Raw genomic sequence first — 10,312 nt, 5'->3', positions numbered from 1 at the left:
TTCATATTTTCCCTGTTTTAAAGCAGAGTTTGGATAGGGTGCTCAAGCTGAGAAACAGCCTGCGTGGCCTCTCTGTTTCCAGCTGCTGATCCAAAAATGTGCTGCTGCTCCTTTTTCCCTACCAGCTAACTCCCATGTTCGTTGCTGTAGGCTAGACAGAGTCTGCCCATCTGTGCCAGAAAGTTTTTCCCTTGGACCTTTTGCCGGATCACAGCTGCTGGGAGGCCGTGCCACCTGGGCACGTGTCTACTTGGCCACGCTAGGACCACGTGTAGGCAGGAGCCGTGGGCAGCAGCCCACAGCCCACAGCTGCTGACATTGCTGCGTTGCTCAAGTGTGTCCACTCTGGCATGTTTTGCCGACGGCTGTACGTTGGCTGAAGTTATGCTGTGGGTGTTTTTCAGGGGCTGATTTCATTTCAGGCAGTAGAGGTGCACCCGTTGTTCACCCGACATCAAGTCTGGGTGTAAATGTGCACAAATCCGTGCATCCCTCAGAAGAGCTTTCTCAGACAAGTGCCAGTTGACTTCCACTGCAATTTCTCCAGGTGAAAAAGCCCAGTGAAAAGATTTAGTTTAATCTGTCTGGCTCTGTATCGCCAGTGCGGGCTGACCTTGGGCCACAGGGGGTAAGTGACTTCTCCTAAAGTTTTCTTGAGCAGAGAGAGTGTGTTACAGCCCCTCACTGAACCCCTGCCCTGGTACCTACCTGGACACATAGTCCCATCCTCTGCCTGTCCCCAACTCTCCTCACCCAGGTGCTTGTTTGCTCTATTCTGCATGCACATGAATGAGGAAATAAAAGGGAAATAGCAGCACCATAAACCAACCATTAATATTTCACCCTGGTGATTACATTCTTGGGGGAGACATCTATCTAAATACAGTCATAGGCTGTAGTCTAATCAACAGTTTTGCAGCTCTTTAGTGAGGATACCTCAGATCTATCTTTTACTTTTTTTTGCCATTCAAGGCATAGCTTTGCAAACATTACAGCTGTTAAAATAAAGGGCTGAGTTGTTCACATAGTGTATACACCTTGATAATGTCTAGTCAGTTTTGATGGAGCAAAACTTCTCCCTCTGTCTGTGAATAGGGAATAGTAACATGCAGATAATAGTAACAATCATTTTTTCTCAGTCATGGAGATAAAACCAAGAGCTATCCAGTTTTACTATTACAATTTCAGCACCTTATATTCTCATGTCAACAGAAACCCAAGGCTGTTAAGAATATGATAGTGCTCTTATTTCAGATGAGGTTTTTTCTGATTAAAATTTTAATCAGGTGAATGGAAGATTAAATGTCTATGTGATAGGGTGTTACATAACCTTTTTTTTTTTTTTTTTTTTCCTGGCTTACTCTTAATAGAACCTGTATAAAACTGGTTTGTTTAAAGTTTTTTTTTTGTTAGAAGCTGTGCTAGGCAGAAACTTCCCCATACACCGAGTCGATACTTGATTTCACAAATGAGGTCAGTACCATCTTGATCACACAGAGCCACTCCTCTGACAAGAAAAGCATCCTATACTAAATCAGGACATATGGAGCAGACCCAATTCTATTGAAACTAAAATAAGCATAAAAAGGCCTCAGAAGAGATAATTTAAATGCCTCTCATGGCTTTCACCACTTATCACATGCCTGGTCTATAAAAGGTTAGACTGGAAAAATCTACTACTCTACCTACCTTGAAAAAAGAAAAAAAATAACACACCTCTGTAACATTCTTAATTAAAAGATAAGGAAATGTTCCTCCTAAATACTCACACATTGCACTTATGACATTTCTGCTAAGGAACTGAAAAAAGCAGATGAGGACTGTTATCTACACTGGTCCAGCGAGCCTGTGCCAGGATCAGGAACGTAACCCATTTTGCTGTAAAGGTTTTAACCACCCTTAGGCATCCCGCATGGCATACCGGGACGGGCTGCTTCTGCACACCTGGCTCCTGCGGCAGCTTCACCTCTGCCTGTCAGCACCGTCTTCCCTCCTGGCTATTTTCATGATTGCAGGAAAACGTTAAATACTGAAAATCTTCTCATCACCCTTTAACTTCCATAGCGTTTCTGCATAAAGAACACAGCCATTACAATCTGGATTTTAAGGTTAGCTTAGAAAACGTCAACAGTGAATATTTAAAGAAAGACTTGAATGTGTCAGTCACTTCATCTCCATTCTGTGGCACTGTTTTCCAGCGTGACTGATTAACCTTGCGATTTAAATACAAATTCTCATAGGCAAATACTTAGTGGAGTGTGAATGACAAAATTTCAGGTACCAAATATAACTCATGCATCACCACAGAGATGGGAACAGGTAGGCAATTTTTCCTGACAAATTGTCTAAGATTTGCATTTTTCCAGTCAGCCTTCCTTCTATATTCTACCTCAGCTTCAGTAGACTCATCTTCTGATTTTTCCCTGGAGATGTCCTCTGCAGTGTTTGTGCCTTTCCCGTACTGGCAGCCATCCCTCTATAGAGCTCTCTGAGCTCATTCACAAAAGTCAACGGGGTAGAGAGGCTCCGTTTCCTATTTTAGGGCACATTCCTGTTTTAATGTTTTTGGTAAGGCTTCTGCTTTCTTCCAGAATGAGACACCAGTGCTTTATGCTTTTTTATTTTAGTTATCGTTCATTGTGTTATTGAAAAGGAAAACCAAACCCCAGTACCTTCTATCATTCTTGATGATGTTTTTAATATCTGGTCATTTATTGCTGCTTATCAGGTGATTCTTTATTTTACAGACTGGGTATTTTTGATATTTCATTCTTCTTAAGGGAAGAAGATTAAATAAATAATATTACCGCATTTGCTATACTTCCTTTTTTTTAAAAAGACAGTTGATTTTCTTCAAACTGATCGATTTTTTTTCAGTGCAGGTTGAAATTAATAGCAAATGCTAGCTTCATTTTTTGTATCGCTCTGAGATTATTTGCTCCCATGAGCTCTCACTCACTTTTCTGCTTTTGAAGTACTCCATACAGGAGAACCACAACACGATGCAGCGGCAGCACAAGAGTACAGCATCGCACTTTTCCCCAAGGAGAGCAAGGCTGTGTCACGATGGAGCAGGCTGCTGGGCTCCAGGGCTGGCCTCCTGTACCAGCGGCAGCATCACTTGGAGATATCTTCAGACAAAAGCGATCTGCTTCGTAAAACATTCAGCCTGATTTGCACCTCAGCAGCTGTAACTTTGGGGTCTGTGGCTGTGATGGGAAGGATGTAGCAAAGGAATCGCAGCCAGAGGTGAGGCTGCAAGCATCACACATGATGCAGAGATCACTGGCATGTGATTAGCAACTGTGGCTGCAACAGCAGAGAAACAAAATTTTAAAATGTTGTATAAACATGTCTGTGTTATGGGGAAGAACAATAGGAATTTAGACAGGGGATCAAAGCAGGTGTTTGGTCATATGCAGGAAAATAAAAGTAACTTTCCAAGGGGATTAGTGTTTCTGTACACACAAAGTCTCAGACCATCGAAGTGACTATCCTTAAAGCTCTTTGCTGTCTCTGAAGTCCAAGTCTTCAAATTGGTTTGACACTTTTTGTCAGAGAATAAAAAACCCCAAACAGCCAAAGAAACCCCAAGCCCCTGAGCCAACTATTCGGAGTAGTTTGTCAGCACTTCACACAATCACTACTGATATGAGGTTAAGCAGTCTCGAGTTTTGCAATCTTTTCAAAAAATATGTTTTTATTGCACTTGAAATAAAGAGGAGTCGGTATATGAAAATCAAAGTACTGCACGCCTCAAAAGATAACAGAAGTTTATTACACTATAAAGGCTTTCAGCATATGTGAATGCTTATTTTATCTGAACACATTAGCATAGTTATTAGTCATTCTAAATGATTAAATTTCCCTCTCATCCACCTAATCTGCATTATAAATAAATATACTAAAGAGCAATGCACTTTGTTGATAAAGCACTGACTTGGCTGTCAGGAGACAGAGTTTGTTTCTGGGTCTGACTTTGACCTCTGGAGTTGGCCGAGGCTGGTCACTTTGCCTTGAAATGCCTCAGCATCTCAGACTGACCGATACTATTGATCTGTCTTAACACATGCATCAATATCCAATCAATATCAATATCAATATCTAATCAATATCAATATCATCTTATCAGTATCAATATACAATCAATATCCATATCATCCTATTAATATTTTAATCTGTTTCACAGTCTTTCAGTAGCATCTTCCAAGTTTTAAAGTCTTTATTTTCATAGGAAACACTGTTAATGATATTTAAAGAAAAGGAGGAAATTGTCAGGGGATATTGATATGCTTTGGTATCCATGGAGTGACAGTAAATTATAGCAGCTTAAAAGATGCCACTCTCAAACTTGTGGTACTAACATGCCTGTTTTTTTTTCCTTCTGAGTGAAGAAGAAGGGCAGAGATCCTGCTCGCAGCAGTGGTAGCTCCTGTGACAGGACACTGTCTCCTCCACCTGGCTGGCTGTCCATTTCTCTTCAACAGCAATGGCTAGGAAGGAAATAGCTCATAGTACTTTTGAAAGGAAACTGAATAAAATTTAGTTCTGAACTGTTCAAAGTTAATTTGGTTACGGTCTTGAACAAAGAATGTGTTCTGCTCCTCAGTCCTCTCCTTCCCATCTTTTAAGCATCGTGTCCTGCTGCTGTGGCGATCTGTTGGAGCCTGGAGGTGAGTGTGACTGCACAAAGGTAACGTGATTGTCCTTTTCCCAGAAGTGACAGGAGGGTCTCTAGATCTGCCTGTACTCCTCAAGAAATCTGTAAGACTTCGTCACAAACCACCCATGAAGGATGAAGAGCAGTCAAGTGCTCCCACGGCTCCTTGGGTGGAGGGGCTGGTGCTGAGAGCTCTGCACGTCCTTCCCAAGACAGCAGGTAAAACTGCCTGCTAATGAAATTTCCCTATTGGGGATAAGCCTTCATTTTGCTTTTGGTTTTTCTGAGCCTCAGAAAGTCGATTCTTGGTCTCTTTTGCATGTTACTTATTGCTTGGGACCATACATATGGTTCATTTTTGATACAGCCAAAGCAAACCTGTGCTATTGCGTACCATAGAAAATGAAGCCCTTCTTGACCTTGATATGAAGGGATAAAAAAGGACTATGGCAGTTTGCTAAAGAGGGTCGGGCTGGTACCAGTAAGCACTTGAATTCCTCTGGGGGTCAACAGCATAGAGAATGAAAAAAAATCTCAGTGGATGATTGTGTAAGGATCACCTCTGATTTAGTCATATTTACATGAAGCCTTGCTCCAGTGAAGTAATGCTCCAGGACTTCTTCAGGCATTGAACAGAGATTTGTGTTTTACTGAGATAAAGCGGGATGTCATCTGTGAAAAGAGCAATTTATGTCCTTTGTCATGGATTGTGATGCCTCGAATCTCTGGAGACTTTCTGATGGTTCAGTGGACAGAGCAATCAGAGGAGGTGACAAAGGACAGACCTGCCTTCTGCCTCTCTAAGGAAAAAGTCTTTCAAATAAAGGAGTCTCTGAGAGTCATTCAAATAAATGAATGCACACCCTCTAGCTTTCTGTGGACTTAATGAACCTTATTGACCAGAAGCAGAGCCTTGTTGTCGAGCCTCTGTCTTCAGAGGGAGAAGGATAATGCCAAAGGAGGTTGGTCCATCGGATTTGTTTTCTCTGAAGGAGTGGAAAGACAATTTTCTGCCCTTGCCTGGGACTGGGAGTACAGCGACCTACTTGCTCTGCTGGCTCAGACTTTCCTTTTCTTCCTGGGATTCTGCTCCGATTTCAAACAAACATTTGCTTCCCTGTTGAAAAATGGGTTTCACACAGTCCTGAGGCAATCATGATTTTAGAAGAGCCTTTTTGCTTCTTCCTAGCATGTCTGCTTGTATTTTATATGAGGGCAGCAATTTTGTGCATGAAATAATTTCAAGAGCTGGCAAGTTCCAGAAGTGTCTAAATTGCTATGTGCATATGAAGCTATATCACAGATTTGTGTGGTTTTTTTTAAATAAAGTTTACATCCCCTCCCTAGGATAACAGACAGGGAAGCAAAGTGGCTACTCAGCTTCAGGCACCGAGTCACCCACAGCGCCTTTGATATACAGCCCCCTTGCCCATATGTGCAGTCATGTGCTCACATAACTCTCCCCAACTGTAGGAAATGAAAAGGAAATGTTAAATTTGGTAATATTTATCACAACTGTTTTTCAAAAGCAAGAGAGAAACTACGGGTCTATTGAGAAATGCGGCCTTTTCATAGTCAACTAGGATTATCCATTTGCGTGAATAATAAAAATCTCTTAGGCAGATAGAGAAAATAGGGTAAGACTTTATAATGGGGTATGTATTCTCCAGCAGAGATGATGACTGAAGGCCTTGGAGTTTGAAGAAATGCCAATTCATCAAAGTTTTGTCTTTTTTTTTTAGCTCTCCATTTTGGGGATTTCATGGAAATAATTGAGTTTTCTACTATTGGACCAAGAGTCTGATATATACATGACTTAAAAGAAAGAGATTATTAAATATCTCACCATTTAATATCTAGATAATTTTGTCCTATAAAATCCTGTGCAGCAAGTAATTTAAATTGGTACCCTATTTATGGCAGACAAAACTGCTCACTACCATCTGCTTCACAGTTTTAATAGATGAAGTGTTAACTGCGTGTTGCATGAAATTCATTGCGACTAGGTTAATTAAATGGCTGTGCTTCACTTCCTGCACTCTGGTAATAAGATGACAACCTCATCTGAATTTATTAACCCTTGCCACTTTCAGTACTGTTATCACCCATTCAACCACCTTTGGTCAACAAAAATGAAATAAATCACGATAACAGGAGACATAACCATATTGGCTAACAAAATAGATATTGATTAGCATCGTCTAAAGCAAATATGTCAATCATCTAGTCTATTTTTGCAAAGGTCGTTGAAATCTGTTGCAGCATTAGGAATAGGAGTAAATGATGATGCAGTAGGTTAGTGGAGACCACCTGCAATCCAATCTTGGCCACTAAACAGCCTGAACGATGGCTTCACCATGGGAAGCGGGAGATGCCTTCGAAGTCTTCAGCTTTCTGTTCTAGAAAGCAGACATCAAATACCCTTCTGCAGCAAAGGCCCTTACAGAGGGCTCAAAGCCAAACCTCTGAGTGTCTCTCTAGCCAGAGGCATTTCTGTCCTCTCCAAAGAGGGGGCACAGGGCAAATTGCTCCATTTGCATCCATGGCACCCCTGGCACTGGGTCAAGCCTTAGTGGTGGTATACACAAAGACACTTCTTAGCTACGGCCATGGCAATGCAAACTATTTGCAGGTGGGACTGAGCTGGCACATGGTGAGGAAGGACCTGGCAGAGGAATCTCCAGGTGCCAGTTCCTGGAGCCAGCCTCTCTTCCACCATTTACACTCTTCAGATATTTAGAAAAGTTGATTTTAGGCAAGGACACACAAAGTCCTCTTGTTGGCTCTACTGAGATTTGCCAGGAGGGATCAACACTGCGCATCAAAGCCATAGTCATTCGTCTTCCCCTTCCCCACCAGATACAGGCATTGAAGACTTTCTGGATACCAGCACTAAAGATCCTTCAAACTTTCCTGCCTTCCGGTCGTCCCCACTGGTCCCATCGTTATACCATGGCTGTAGGTTTTCCTCTCTGCCTTGTCACTTGGCTATTGCTTCTGGAAACAGCTGCTCTGTCATGTTCAGCCCCCCAGGTCTAAGCAGGCTCCAGACACCGTCTTTAAGGGTGTTTTTATGTGGTCTAGTAGGTAAAGTCATGTGGCTACCTCATTCTGCCCTTTAAAGTGGTGGGATGTGATCCAGCTCCAGTTCAGAAGTTCAGCCTCGCCAAACTAGTTCGACCTGTCTGCGTGTTATCGTGCTGGCACTGGGCTTTGCCTTCCAGGGACGTAGATACGACTTATTTTTTAAACACAACAGAAAAGTTGTTGTTTATACTGAGGGTTGTAGTTAGAAATAAGTTCATAGACTAGATCAGAATTTCTAACTGTATACACAAGAAAAAAATACCTTTCTGAACTTGTCCCAGTAGTCAAGAGGCTCCTAAACTTCTCCCCTTCTGCCCCCTACACCCAGCTCCCAAACTCTGGCCCTGGCCTAGCCATGAAGAAAAACAGCAGAATCAAAGCAACTCACCCCGAATGGTCTCACTTGTGCTGGGGACCAGAAGACCAACGGGTTGACTGATTCATTTCCCAGATGTTGTAAGTCTTGAGCCCAACATCAGCAGGCAGCGCAACCAGATTTACCAATACGCCCCTGCCCCTGCTCAGGCTGGGGTGCATTGTGTTCCCAACGCAGACTGGAAGAGGAGCGATGGCAAAGCTCTGGCAGGCAGAGGGCAGGATGGGTAGTGTAGCTGGAATTTAACGAAACTGTTACTGCAGATGTGATCTGCCTGTGACTAGGAATACAGATGACATAGTTAACCACTGGATACTATCTCTGAATTTTCAGACTTCCAAGCATTTATTTTGCCTGATTATTCTTATCATTGGATGTTAAATTATTTAAAAATAGTGAATGATGGCCTATTTATCAATCTTTGAGTTTTAGTATGTATTTAGACTCCCAATTTTTACCAAGATACCTTTATAGACATGAAGTTGCCTGAAAGTATTATAGCAATGTTGTTCGATTTTGAATCCTGCTTAGAGAAACTCTTATCCTGTACAAGGAAGTAACATTTTGGCAAGTACTATTCACGTGCTTTAAAGATCTTGGTACAAAACTGTTGTAGTTCCCAGAACAACTTTTCTCTCATGGGTCTCTCTATAGAGTCACTCTACACAGCGCTCAAAACACTGGCAAATGTACACCATGTTCTCATGCAAAATGGGTATGTTAGACAGTCGGTGTCATGCTAACCCAGATTTAACCATAAAGGGTGAAATTCAGTTCTCGGTGGAAGGCCCATACACGAGCTGAAGGTGCTGTAAGCCCTGTTTTGAGATTGTATGTAGGAAATGGCCTCTACAGGGTTTGTGTGATTCTCCTGCATGAGAAGTAGATGGTGTCCACTGTGATTGTTTCCTCAGACAACTGTGAAGCACAGATGAAATGTCACATTTGACTCAACTACGGGTGCACTTTGTTGATTATGGCAGATAACATGCATCTTTCCCAGTTAAAAGTTAACATCTCTGCACATTTTCAAAGCAAAGTATTGAAATATTTTCCATCCCAGAGGCCACCAGTCACAACCTCACCAGGCTGAGGTACAGCCTCACATCTTCACTGGAGTGCAGATGGGGGCTTCTTTTCACAGTTTGGCACTCTGCTTTTCCTAAAATATTGCCACCACAACAGTTAAATTACAGTATCTTTTTTTTTTTTTCTTTCTCAGACCAGACACAATATTCTAGATGATCTGTGTTTTGCATCTCCCAGAATTGCTGGCAAGTTCAATACATCACGATGAAAACTTTTTAGTGGAAAGAAAGTAGAAAACGAGATGCTTGATCTGAAGCCAGAAGCTAAACCTTGAGGGTTCCTGCTCTAGAAACCACAGACAAAGGACGTGAACTGACCCAGGAGCACATGGAAGCTGTGTGTACCCTAATGTAATGTCTTGACCCTATAATTTCATGTCCTGGAGACAACAGGTCATTTGCCAAACTCTCGCCTTTGTGGCTTCATGTCCACAGGAGAGTATCCAGGACAGGGAGACTAGAACTTGGCCAGACCCTCAGGCTGGGTGAGCGGTGGGCAGCTCTGCCCTTCGCTATGCTGCAAACTTGCCGCAGAGATGACAAACTGAGTGAGCCAAGCAGTTTTAATTCAGATAGAAAGGAATAACTAAGGAATCGCTATCTTTGAAGAGCAAATGGTGGGTGATTAGTGCATTCATCAAAACCTCAATAGACTGGTTCAAGTCCCTGGTCTGAATGAGGCTAGCAAAATTATACTTAGATAAAATTCCTATTAGCACTTTATCTGTGCACAAGCTCTGGGTAAATTGCAACGCTGCAGTGACATGAACCTGAATCTAAAGCAGATGGAAAGGAGATGAAACTCAGAGACACCTGAACCTGTTAAAATAAGAGGTGTGGAGAGACCATCCAGCCACTACCCACCCAGCCAGTCCCAGCGCCTGCCTTCTGCAGCGATGCAGTGGCACTCGACTGTACAAAGCCCTTTAGGTATGGAGGGTAAAATCTCAGGGAATGTACACGCAGAGCTTTTGGTGAAAGTCCCGTGACAGATCCAGTGAGCCATGGCAGAAGCAAGCTGTGGCCAGAACACTGACCTAGACCTCTTCTCTCTGATGATTTCTATTTAAAGAAAACAGAACAGCTTTACACACCGCTCTC

The sequence above is a fragment of the Cariama cristata genome, unplaced genomic scaffold (assembly GCF_000690535.1).
Source record: "Cariama cristata isolate BGI_N322 unplaced genomic scaffold, ASM69053v1 scaffold34899, whole genome shotgun sequence".
Lineage (NCBI taxonomy): Eukaryota > Metazoa > Chordata > Aves > Cariamiformes > Cariamidae > Cariama > Cariama cristata.
The sequence above is the reverse complement of the archived record's forward strand: the minus strand, read 5'-3'. Positions refer to the sequence as shown.